A 13,414-nucleotide genomic window follows, 5' to 3' on the forward strand; every position below is an offset into this window, starting at 1 on the left:
GCAAGACCCACTGGTTGATGCTTATTTCAAATGAAATAAAATAAAATTGTATTTGTCACATGCGCCAAATACAACATGTGTAGGCCTTACCGTGAAATACTTACTTACAAGCCCTTAATCAACAGTGCAGTTCAAGAAAGAGTTACGAAAATGTTTACCAAATAAACTAAAGTAAAACATTACAAAGTAACACAATAAAATAACAATAACGAGGCTATATACAGGGGATACCGGTACCGAGTCAATGTGCGGGGGTACAGGTTAGTCGAGGTAATTTGTACATGTAGGTAGGGGTGAAGTGATTCTGCATAGATAATAAACAGTGAGTAGTAGCAGTGTAAAAAAACTAATGGAGGGGGGTTGTCAATGTAAATAATTCGGTGGCCCTTTGGTTAATTGTTCAGCAGTCTTATGGCTTGGGAGTAGAAGCTGTTAAGGATCCTTTTGGTCAAATACTTGGCGCTCCGAGACCGCTTGCCGTGCGGTAGCAGAGAAAACAGTCTGGAGTCTTTGACAATTTTTTGGGCTTTTCTCTGACACTGCCTAGTATATAGGTCCTGGATGGCAGGAAGCTTGGCCCCAGTGATGTACTGGGCCATACTCATTACGCTCTGTAGCGCCTTATGGTCAGATGCTGAGCAGTTACCCTACCAGGCAGTGATGCAACCGGTCAGGAGGCTCTCGATGGTGCAGCTCTAGAACTTTTTTAGGATCTGGGGACCCATGCCAAATCTTTTCAGTCTCCTGAGGGGGAAAAGGTGTTATCGTGCCCTCTTCACGACTGTCTTGGTGTGCTTGGACCATGATAGTTCGTTGGTGATGTGGACACCAAGGAACTTGAAACTATTGACCCGCTCCACTACAGCCCCATCAATGTTAATGGGGGCCTGTTCGGTCCGCCTTTTCCTGTAGTCCACGATCAGCTCATTTGTCTTGCTCACACTGAGGGAGAGGTTGTTGTCCTGGCACCACACTGCGAGGTCTCTGACCTCCTCCCTATAGACTGTCTCATTGTTGTCGGTGATCAGGCCTACCACTGTTGTGTCGTCAGCAAACTTAATGATGGTGTTGGAGTCGTGTTTGGCAATGCAGTCGTAGGTGAACAGGGCGTACAGGAGGAGACTAAGCACACAGCCCTGAGGGGCCCCAGTGTTGATTATCAGCGTAGCAGATGTGTTGTTGCCTACCCTTACCACCTGGGTGTGGCCCATCAGGAAGTCCAGGATCCAGTTGCAGAGGGAGGTGTTTAGTCCCAGGGTCCTTAGCTTAGTGATGAGCTTTGTGGGCACTATGGTGTTGAACATTGAGCTGTAGTCAATGAACAGCATTCTCACATAGGTGTTCCTTTTGTCCAGGTGGGAAAGGGCAGTGTGGAGTGAGAATGAGATTGCGTCATCTGTGGATCTGTTGGGGCGGTATGCGAATAGGAGTGGGTCTAGGGTATCCGGGAAGATGCTATTGAAGATCTTTCAAAGCACTTCATGGCTACCGACGTGAGTGCTACGAGGCGGTAATCATTTAGGCAGGTTACCTTCGCTTCGTTGGGCACAGGGACTATAGTGGTCTGTTTGAAACATGTAGGTATTATAGACTCAGTCAGGGAGAGGTTGAAAATGTCAGTGAAGACACTTGCCAGTTGGTCCACGCATGCTTTGAGTACACGTCCCGGTAATCCGTCTGGCCCCGCAGCTTTGTGAATGTTGACCTGTTTAAAGGTCTTGCTTACATCGGCTACCGAGAGCGTAATCACACAGTCATCCAGAACAGCAGGTGCTCTCATGCGTGCTTCAGTGTTGCTTGCCTCGAAGCGAGCATAAAATACATTTAGCTCATCTGGTAGTCTCGCGTCACTGGGCAGCTCGCGGCTGGGTTTCCCTTTGAAGTCCGCAATAGTTTTCAAGCCCTGCCACATCTGATGAGTGTCAGAGCCGGTGTAGTAGGATTCAATCTTAATCCTGTATTGACGCTTTGCTTGTTTGATGGTTCGTCTGAGGGCATAGCAGGATTTCTTATAAGCATCCAGATTAGTGTGCTGCTCCTTGAAAGCGGCAGCTCTAGCCTTTAGCTCGATGCAGATGTTGCCTGTAATCCATGGGTTCTGGTTGGGATATGTACGTAAAGTCACTGTAGGGACGACGTCGTCGATGCACTTATTGATGAAGCCGATGACTGAGGTGGTATACTCCTCAATGTATACTCCTTTATAAAACCCTCTTAGGCCTCACTCCCCCCTATCTGAGATATATACTGCAGCCCTCATCCTCCATATACAACACCTGTTCTGCCAGTCACATTCTGATAAAGGTCCCCAAAGCACAGACATCCCTGGGTCGCTCGTCTTTTCAGTTCACTGCAGCTGGCGACTGGAATGAGCTGAAACAAACACTCAAACTGGACAGTTTTATCTCAATCTCTTCATTCAAAGACTCAATCATGGACACACTTACTGACAGATGTGGCTGCATTGCGTGATGTATTGTTGTCTCTACCTTCTTGCCCTTTGTGCTGTTGTCTGTGCCCAATAATGTTTGAACCATGTTTTGTGCTGCTGCCATGTTGTGTTGCTACCATGTTGTTGTCATGTTGTGTTGCTACCATGCTGTGTTGTCATGTGTTGCTGCCTTGCTATGTTGCTGTCTTAGGTCTCTCTTTATGTAGTGTTGTCTCTCTTGTCGTGATGTGTGTCTTGTCCTATATTTAAAAAATATATATAATAATTTATCCCTGCCACCGTCCCTGCAGGAGGCCTTTTGCCTTTTGGTAGGCCATCATTGTAAATAAGAATTTGTTCTTAACTGACTTGCCTAGTTAAATAAAGGTTAAATAAATAAATAAAAAGTATCAAAAGTAAATGTAATTGATAAAATGTACTTAAGTATCAAAAGTAAAAGCATAAATCATTTAAAGTTCCTTATATTAAGCAAACCAGATGGCACCATTTTCTGTTTTTTATTACATTTACGGCTAGCCAGGGGCACACTCTAACACTCAGACATAATTTACAAACAAAGCATTTGTGTTTTGTGAGTCCTCCAGATCAGAGCCAGTAGATGACCATGGATGTTCTCTTGATAAGTGTGTGAATTGGACCGTTTTCCTGCCCTGACAAGAATTCGAAACATAACAAGTACTTTTAGGTGTCAGGGAAAATGTATGGTGTAAAAAATACATTATTTTCTTTAGGAATGTACTGAAGTAAAAGTAAGTTGTCAAAAATAAAAATAGTAAAGTAAAGTACAGACACACAAAAAAAACTACTTAAGTAGTACTTGAAAGTATTTTTACTTAAGTAATTTACACCACTGAAAATTGGACCATTTTTATCCCCATAATGCAACACACTTTGAATGGCAGTTCCCACGATGGTCACCGAATTGACAAAGGTGTTACGCTCGAACGCGCCCAGTGTGTCCAGGTATGGAAGTGCGGTGAAAATAAGTGTCCCCCCCACAAGAACGAAACGTCAAGAGAAAACACAATGACGTCATATCATGCACCGACGCAGGATTCTTACGTGCAGATTCTCACGTGTTTCAAAAATGTCTGTTTTCTGTGTTGTTGTCATGTGCTGAGTTGCTTATTCATTGGCAAGCACCATTCGTTTTTTAAATATTCTAAAGTTAAACAAGTTAACGGTGCAGATACTTATCGCAATGGCTCAAAGAAAGAAGAAGCTGATGAAGAAAAAGAGACACATTGTCCACCGGGAGCCAGACGAGTCGGATGGGGGGGACTTCGAGGTTGCTGCTAAAATTATGGACGATGATTCTGTAAGAACCATTTCATGTTTGTTATTGTAGCTAGGTAAACAATTTGCTCTAGTCATTTGAGCAAACTTATGTAAGTCTACCTGCTATGAATTTACTTAGCTAGTTGTAAACCCTTAGCTAGCTAACATGCAAACTAGGCAGCTAGCATTGGATGTCAACTTGTCTCGAGTACTTGGTTCAGGGTGTAAACGTTCCGTTTTGCAACTAAAACGAGAGTTTCTATTGGACAAATTCAGGTAGGTCCCTCCCCGCTCCGTTTAATAAACGTTTTGTAACAGAGACCATCGGGGTTGTCACTAGTTGCCACAAAGTCAAAATTGTCTTTTGTAAAAACTTATGAAAACAAATATTTTTTGTTGTCAGGATTTAAGTTTAGGCATAAGGTTAGCATTGTGGTTGGGGTTAATTCTAGGGTTATGTTTAAAATCAGATCGTATGAAGAGAGATTGTAGAAATAGGTGGGGTTTAGCCATTTGTGGCTGTGTAAACTAGTGACGACCCAGAATCAGCGTAATAAATACTCCTCTTTTGTGGGTCTCTGTAATGTCAGGTCTAGAATTGATGTATTGCCAATTACATGAGAAAATATTAAAGTCATGCTAGATTTGGTTTTGAGTGGGATATGATTATGAGCTTATCCATCTCCATAATGGCAATGTCATGTTATTTAATGTAATATGTTTTTCAGCCTGGAAGAAAGTTACCTCGGTTCCCTGGAGCTTCATCAGAGTGCCTGTCTGATGTGCAACCTGACACCAGGGAGCTGGTCAGAGCTCAGAAGAAAAAGAAGTCTGGGGGCTTCCAGTCCATGGGTAAGAAATTGTGGTAGGCTTACCTGTAGGCCATCTTTTTGAGACAATTAAAGATTTTATACAGCAATGTGTCCTGCGTATATCCTAACCGCCATATTTTGGTAATTGCAGGTCTCAGTTACCAGTTTTTAAAGGGGTCATGAAGAAGGGCTACAAAGTCCCTACTCCAATCCAGAGAAAGGTATGCCAATGCCCTTGGATCTTTACATTTCACTGATATATCAGCTAGATTATTTACAAGACCGCTCTCCTCCTATCTGACTATCCCAGTGATTCTAGATGGCAAGGACAGGCAGCGGGAAGACAGCTGCGTTCTTGGTGCCCATGTTTGAGAAGCTGAAGGCCCCCCAGGCCCAGACAGGGGCCAGGGCTCTCATTCTGACCCCCACTAGAGAGTTGGCGCTGCAAACCATGAAGTTCACCAAAGAGGTCAGGATAGGCTTTTCATAGTCTATTTGTCATCCATCACTTTACAATATAATATACATATTTGTATGTAAACTAGGGCCAAGACGATAACCGTATCGCGATAGTCATTAGTATCGTGACAAGGAAACAATACACAAAGAGGATTTTACTTCTTTAGGAAAACAGGCATAATGTTGGAAAAACATACATTTTCGAAGCTATAGCGCACAATATTTTACATACAGCAGGTTTTTAAAGGCCCAAAGAGTTGCCTCATGTTTTCATTTTTGCATTGAAAAAATATTGCCATATTGGTAACGTCACAGCCCTAACGTAACTTTTTTTATTTAACCATTTATTTTTTTAACTTTACGTTAATGGGGGTAATCTTTGTCATTTTTTTTAGGTATAGTATGTTTTGTTCATTGGGCAGTACCAGAAAATAGTAACTATATTCATTTTATTGTGTTTCAGTTGGGGAAATTCACTGGCCTTAAGACTGCTTTGATCCTTGGTGGAGACAGGTATTATTAATTAAATCTTCAGTCTTGTTGTGTTGAAAATTGTTATTGTGCTTACGAGCATCAACTGAACGTCTTGTTTCTTTTCAGAATGGATGATCAGTTTGCTGCACTTCATGATAACCCAGACATGTATGTACAATATGGTCTTCACAATATACTGCTGTAATTTGCTATAATACAATTTTAAATTATAATAATGTTGTAGTTTTTGTTGTTCTGTGCTGTTGATTTGAGTTATGTCTTCTGTCTACAGAATTATCGGTACCCCAGGTCGTCTGATGCACGTTGTCATGGAGATGAAGCTACAGAGCGTGGAGTACGTTGTGTTTGACGAGGCGGACGGGCTGTTTGAGATGGGCTTTGCTGACCAGCTCCAGGAGATCATCCGGCTTCCAGACAACAGACACTGCTGTTCTCCTCCACCCTGCCCAAACTACTGGTGGATTTGCTAGAGCTGGTAAGCCCAGCCACAACATCCCTTCAATGGCAATATAAAGCCCACCCATAACCTATGCCTTCTTGTGCAGCCTTTTGATATTGAGTTGTGTACAAGGCAAGATGTGTCGTGCTCTGAAAGGATTGTGTTTTATGCAGGGTTGACAGAGCCGGTGCTGATTCGTCTGGACGTGGACAGCAAGCTGAGTGAGCTGCTGAAGGTCAAGCTAAAAGACTCGCTAAAACCCACATTCACACAATTTGAAGTTTGGTTTCACTCAGTTGGAATCCCTTAAAGTGTTGAAATGTGAAACCTGTGTTTGATTCAATGACATAATATAAAAGTTGTAGCATAACATTGTATTTTCTCCTCTCCCAGCTGTCGTTCTTCCACCTGAAGATGGATGATAAGCCGGCTCTGCTTCTCCACCTGCTGAGGAATGTGGCGAAGCCCCAGGAGCAGACAGTAGTCTTTGTTGCCACCAAACACCTCAGAGGTGAGAGACTCGTGAATAGAAGGAGAAGCTAGTCATTGAATACGGTTTGGTTGTCCTCAGCCTTGTACCTTTAAACAAGTTTTGAGGGTAACACAGAGTTACATTATGTTTAGCTGCTGTCATCTGAGGGCGTGGAGTGTGCCTACATCTACAGTGCCCTGGACCAGACTGCCAGGAAGATCAACATTGGTAAATTTGTCCACTGCAAGGCCATGGTGCTGATTGTTACAGACGTGGCTGCTCGCGGTATAGACATCCCCCTTCTGGACAATGTCATCAACTACAACTTCCCCTCCAAAGCCAAGCTCTTCCTGCACAGAGTTGGTGGGTAACACAAACAGGGGGAGCATTAGAACTATAATATGGCCAACATACTGTTTTAGGTTATCTTGAATTGTAACTTATGTACGTTGGAAAGAAAGGCCAATGACAACCATCTGAGTCAATGAAATACAGTGTAATGAAATACACCTTCCTCACCATTGTTGTCTCATCTCTGGTTTTTCAACCCCAGGTCGAGTGGCACGCGCAGGCCGCGGTGGCGCTGCCTACAGCCTGGTGTGTACAGATGAGATACCTTTTGTCTTTGACCTCCATTTCTTCCTGGGGAGACCCCTTCAGCTGGCTACACCTGACCATCAACAAGGTATCAGCACTGGACATAAACATGTTATACACAGTGTGAAGGAATGGAGCCATTGCTCACCCCTGCAGTTGTCTTGTCACACTTGTTTTCTGTCATGGATACTCAATTCTCGTGCTTACTTTCATATATTTCTGTCTCTGTCCCTTCCTCGTGCCTCTCACTCACTCTCACTCTCTTTCTCCATCTCCTCTTAATTTCTATGTTTCTCTCCTTCCAGAGTCGGACGGTGTGTTTGGTCGTGTTCCCCAGAGCATCCTGGATGAGGAGTCCCAGCTGATCACGGCCCATGAGAACTCTCATGACCTGCAGAACCTGCGCCGCATAGCGGACAACGCCTACAAGCAGTACATCAAGTCCCGGCCCATGCCCTCACCAGAATCCTTTAAACGGGTCAAGAACACAGAGCTCCCCAGCATGGCTGTCCACCCATTGTTAGGTCAGTAAAGGTGTCCGCATCAGAAACACTTCGGAACAGTTTGTGCATATATTATGACAACGTTTTGGTTGTCGGCAAGGGGTTTTCCGGCTGTTCATGTACAATTTTTATTTTCTTAGGCAAGCCGAATTTCGGTATCCAAGTCTACGCCCCTTCGTCGGTCATTGGTCAACAGTAGGGATTCTTCAATTAAGTATTTGTTGACATTCAATGATATATATTCAATGATTCACTTGTTTTCATGCAAAGTTTTTCACTTGAGAAATACTGCACTAAAACATCTTAGATGTAAAATTCCACGACTAAGATCTCGGAAAAAAATGTCAGAATTAATAAACGTCAGAATTAATGACCGATTTCTTGTCTTATCTAGTTTGAGGAAGTCTATACTGACTACGGCATCGCAAGATGTTTTTCAAGCGGCCTTTTAAGGGAATATGCGAGCACACTCGTTGGGCCTTTAGATGACTGACCTATTCACTACTTTACCAGTGCACTTTAATGTGGGATGTTACTGTCTCAGTGGATCCTCATCAGATCTAGGGTTCTCGTGAAAATCACACACATATGCTCCCTTACTCTTGCTATGATATTAACCCACAATGCTTTGGTCTATTTTCAGGGTCAGGCTTAGAGAAAATGGAACTGGAGCGCCTTGAAATGGTGGACTGCATTAAGGGCTACAAGGCTAAAGCTGTGAGTTTAGATCGGAAATGTATATTGGAAGCTATTCTCTATGAATGAATGACTAACCTGTAGTAATACTGTTTAAACGACCACAGCACTTTTTCTCCAGACAATCTTTGAGACCAGCTCGAACAGCAAGACCAACGCCAGCATGGTGACGCTTGCCAAGCGTTCTAGGGACACACGGCTGGTGGATAATTTCACCCAGAAGAAGGTGGTTCTGGCTGCAGACAGCAGGTATCATGTTCCTGTCACTGCTCTGCCCTCCACACGACAGACCAGGAGGACAGTGAAGAGGAGGACCTTCAGGTTAGCACTTATACTCTAAGTATCCATCTACCTGGTATAAAACCTAGCATGTACGTGTTCCATTGCAAGTCAACAATTCTGTATAGCACCACCACAGACAAAGTAGTATCATATGACCAATTATGCTGTACTTTTGTCATTTCTCCACCAGGGGGTGTTCTCTGAGGTAGTGGGGGGAAGCGGAGGAAGCCATAGGACAACGGCGAGGCAGAGAGGCCAGACAGTAAGAAGACCAAACAGACTGGCCACGATGAGAACTACAGACCCAAAGACTTCAACTGAGAGAGGGTATGAGAAAGGCTGACTACACAGTCCATTCTGCTTTACACAATACCAAAATAGTCATTCTATGAATGTGGGATAATGGTGATATAACTCAGTGTTTGTTTGCAGACTGAGCCTGGGAACAGAAGGCACAACGTTTGAGCAGCAGGCTTCTACTGCTGTACTGGACCTGATGGGAGATGAAGGAGACAGACTCAACCAGCACAAACACATGATGAAGTGGTAAGAAGGAACACCATGACACACACACACCATGCAACCTCACTTGACATATAAATCATCTCTCTGCAGGGATCGCAAGAGAAAGCGCTTCGTCTAAGAAACAGGAAAGGAGGCAGGCCAGAAGAAGAAGAGAACAGAGACGGGACAGATGAACAAGAATAACTTTTTGTCATCTCAAACTGATCTTTACTGATGAAAGCTATTAATAAGGAAATTCCAACACCCTCAGCTTATTGTGTATACTGGTAAGTCCTCACTTGTAATTGTACCACTGCAGTGTTATAAGGGTGTTTTATTTCCTTGACCCTGTTTCTCAGCTGTGAAGAGTGGAAGAAGAAGTACAAGGTGGATGACTGAGGGGGTGGAGATTCAGATGGCGAGACTGGAGGCAGAGGAAGGAGGGGTGGAGGTAGGAGTGCACTTCATCAGAAGGCTCTAGCTAGAGTTTGTGATGGTATGATGTGGGGTCTGTAAGTAAAGCAGACATTGACATCCCTTTGGGACATTCTCCAAGCTCGGCTTTGGGCTCTACTACTACCTAAGATCTATTCCAAAACACTTAGTAAAAACAAGAGCAATGTCCAGTTTGATGTACTTTCAAAATTGCTATCTTTCTTTCAATACAGCATGATGAAATAATGCTAAACAATTGAAATGCTGCCCTTCTCTTCTCTAACCCTGTCTCCCTCCCCTCTCTTGCAGGCCGAGGCAGGCCAGACCGGGGCCGAGGTGGCCCATCCCGCGGGCCCAACTCCCAGCCCCTGGGTCCCCCAGGCCAGCAGAGGGGTGGTGGCTCCCGGGGCCCACGCTCAGAGCTGAAGAACGGTGACCAGATCCTAAAGCAGCTCAAGAAGACAGAAAAACAGAGGTTCTTGCAGAGTGGTGGCTTGAAGAAGCTCCCGGGCAAGGGCAAGCAGCGCCTTAATGACCAGAAGAAGTCTGGCTTTGGCTGTGGTGTCCACAAGAAGGGCAAGATGAAGAAGAGACTGTGAGGGAGGGGGTGATGAATAGATGAGGTATGTGGGAAAAGAGGTAGTGAGTTGGAAGAATCGGCAATGGATGGAGAAGCTTATGATCCCAAGTTGGATGGATGGATATGGAGGGTGGATGTCAATAGTTTAAAGTTGCCTTCCTCTCCATGACCCCCCTCCTCCATCTGGACTGGTCGGTCAGTGCATATGTAGGAAGAGAAACAAGCCGAGAAAGCCATTTGAGACTATTGAGATGCACCCTAACCCAAAGGGTGCTTGCAGAGCTTCGTGTATGGCACCGCAGTGTGGTGTCATGGTAAGATCCGTGTCCACATTTTCTGTGCTCCTAACCTGGATGCGGACAGTGCATGACGGCTAGAGCGATTGAAACTTGTATTTGCATCATAACTTATCCAGATGTATTGCTATTTCAATATATTTGTTTGTGTATATTATTAATTCAAAGCTAAACTGTGATTGTGTTATCTGTGACTGTCATTCTTTATTCTAAAGTCCTAGGAGGAGCAGAGAAACTCATGACAGTAGGTTATACAAAGCTGCTCATTGAGCAGTATGAAATTCATTCCTGTTTTTTCTGGGCAGTCGAACAGTTCGATGAGGTCAACCACATTTGTGCAAAGAATAACCTGCCAGTCTACCAGAAGGTGTCAGTAAAGCCTAGAGAGAGGTCTGCCAGAGGAGCTTGGGTCACTACCAACATGTTTTCATTTCAGACATCTGTATTCATTTGACCCAGCTGACAGCGGAGCAACCAGAGGGGTGTTGAGAGATTGACTCCGGGACAAGAGTGTGGTGGAGATGGAGGGTCACTAGAATAAGGAGAATTGGGGAACGTTTCTGTCAGCAAAGAGCCACAAAGCCAACGTCCCGCCTCCCGTCGCTCGGCTCTAAGATAGCTGTGTTCTAAATACTTAACAGGACGTGTTTGGGAAAGGGCTTTATAGTAGAGGGAAAAGTAATATACATGATCAAAACTCTTTCTTCAAAACATGTTTTTTTTTCTTATTATATTTTAATATACTACAAAAGTATTAATTTCATAAATTAATACACTAAAATCTACATTAGTTAAATACAGTCAGTATGTTTTTTGCAGATAATTTTTTGCAGATCCAATTGTTTTTGTTGACTAGCCAACACTGAACTTTGCATACAGCATAATTTATGTACAGAATGTGTGAAGTTGAACAAACTAACCAAACCTATTTTCTGTGGTCCCTCTTTGAACTTTACAGGAAAAATATATATGTAGGCTTAACCTAAAAACAAGGTCAGAGATGCAGTGTGTTTTGAAGTCCTGCCATTGTACTACAGAGCAAGTGAGCTGACGTGACTGGAGAAACACACTCCATCTGGATGTGGTTAGATGCAAGTTGTTTGATGATATGTGTACATGCTATCACACGTTATCTATGGTCAAAGTTATCTGTAGGCCAGCTCTGCTGGAATGAAGATTTGTGGCTTCCATTTCTGTTTGTGAATTTACGCAAGGTAAATGAAGACGGCTGCTAGGTACAGTGCCTTTGGAAAATATTCTCACCCCGTGACTTTATCCACCTTTTGTTGTGTTACAGCCTGAATTGAAAATGTATTCAATTACCAAAAAAAGTCACTGGCCTACACACACAATACCCCATAATGTCAAAGTGGAATCATGTTTTTTGTTATTTTTTTACATTTGTACATATTAATGACAAATGAGAAGCTGAAATGTATTGGGTCAATAAGTATTCAACCCCTTTGTTAGGGCAAGCCTAAATACATTCAGGAGTAAAAATGTGCTTAATAAGTTGTATGGACTCACTCGGTGTGAAATAATGGTGTTTAACGGGATTTTTGAATGACTACCTCATATCTGTACCCCACAAATACAATTATCTGTAAGCTTAATTGTAAAGATTCAACCACAAATACCAGGTAGGTTTTCCAATGCCTTGCAAAGAAGGGCACCTAGTGGTAGATGGGTAAAAATTTAAAAAAGCAGACAATGAATATCGCTTTGAGCAGGATGAAGTTATTAATTACACTGAATGGCGTATGAATACACCCAGTCACTACAAATATACAAGTCGTCCTTCCTAACTCAGTTGCCAGAGAGTATAAGGTAACCACTCAGGGATTTCACTGAGGCAAATGGTGACTTTAAAACAAAGAGTTTAATGGCTGTAATAGGAGAAAACAGGCTGGATCAACAACATAGTTACTCCACAATGCTAACCAAGTTGACAGAGGGAAAAGAAGGAAGCCTGTAGCGAATTAAAAATATTTCATAACGTGCATCCTGTTTGCAAAAAGGCACAAAAGTAATACTGGTAAAAATGTAGCAAAGCAATTGTTTTTCTTGAGACAAATCCAATCCTATACTTTTTTATTATTATTCTACCTTTATTTCAACAAGGAACACAGACTGAGACCAAGGTCTCTTTTACAGCTGGGCCCTGCGTATACATGTTTACACATACAGTTTAGGTACAATGATTAACAAACTACACAAGACAAAACGATCACAGATAACAAAAAAATACAGCAACATATTACATTTACACTATTCCCCTAACAGCACAAGAACTTGCATTACCCGAAACAGTTACAAGGAATATACCTGCCGAATACGGCAGGTATAGATAGACCTTACAGTGACGTGCTTACTTACAAGCCCGAACCACCAATGCAGTTTACTGAATACCACTCTCTATATTTTCAAGCATAGTGGTGGCTGCATCATGTTACTGGTATGTTTGTAATCATTAAGGACTGGGGAGTTTTTCAGGATAAAAAAGAAACGTAATGGAGCTAACCATAGGAAAAATCCTAGAAGAAATCTGGTTCAGTCTGCTTTCCAACAGACACTAGAAGATTAATTCACTTTTCAGCAGGAAGTATACACTCAAGTTGCTTACCAAGAAGACAATGAATGTCCCTGAGTGGCCGAGTTACAGTTTTGACTTATGTGGTGTGGTGTTCATGTTTTTGTTATTCAGCCAATGTTCGCGGGTCTGATGGACCCACAACATTATCAACTCAAATGTTATTTGTCAAATGTGCCGAATACAACAGGTATAGATAGACCTTACAGTGAAATGCTTACTTACAAGCCCGAACCAGCAATGCAGTTATAAAAATACACAATAATGAAAGAATAAGAAAAGTAACACATAATTAAAAAGCAGCAGTAAAATAACAGTAGTGAGGCTATATACAGGGGATACGGGTACAGAGTCAGTGTGCGGGGGCACCGGTTAGTCGAGGTAATTGAGGTAATATGTACGTGTAAGTAGAGTTATTAAAGTGACTGCATAGTTATTAACAGAGTAGCGGGGGGAGGGGGGGGGGGGGGGCAATGCAAATAGTCTGGGTAGCCATTTGATTAGATGTTCAGGAGTCTTATGGC

General features: G+C 42.9%; 1 pseudogene; it reads left to right on the plus strand.

Annotated features, from left to right (window-relative positions):
* Window positions 1-3,464: 3,464 nt before the first annotated feature.
* On the plus strand, window positions 3,465-10,487 carry LOC115159565 (ATP-dependent RNA helicase DDX54-like; annotated as a pseudogene).
* Window positions 10,488-13,414: the final 2,927 nt, after the last annotated feature.

Source organism: Salmo trutta, chromosome 23 (genome assembly GCF_901001165.1).
Source record: "Salmo trutta chromosome 23, fSalTru1.1, whole genome shotgun sequence".
NCBI lineage: Eukaryota > Metazoa > Chordata > Actinopteri > Salmoniformes > Salmonidae > Salmo > Salmo trutta.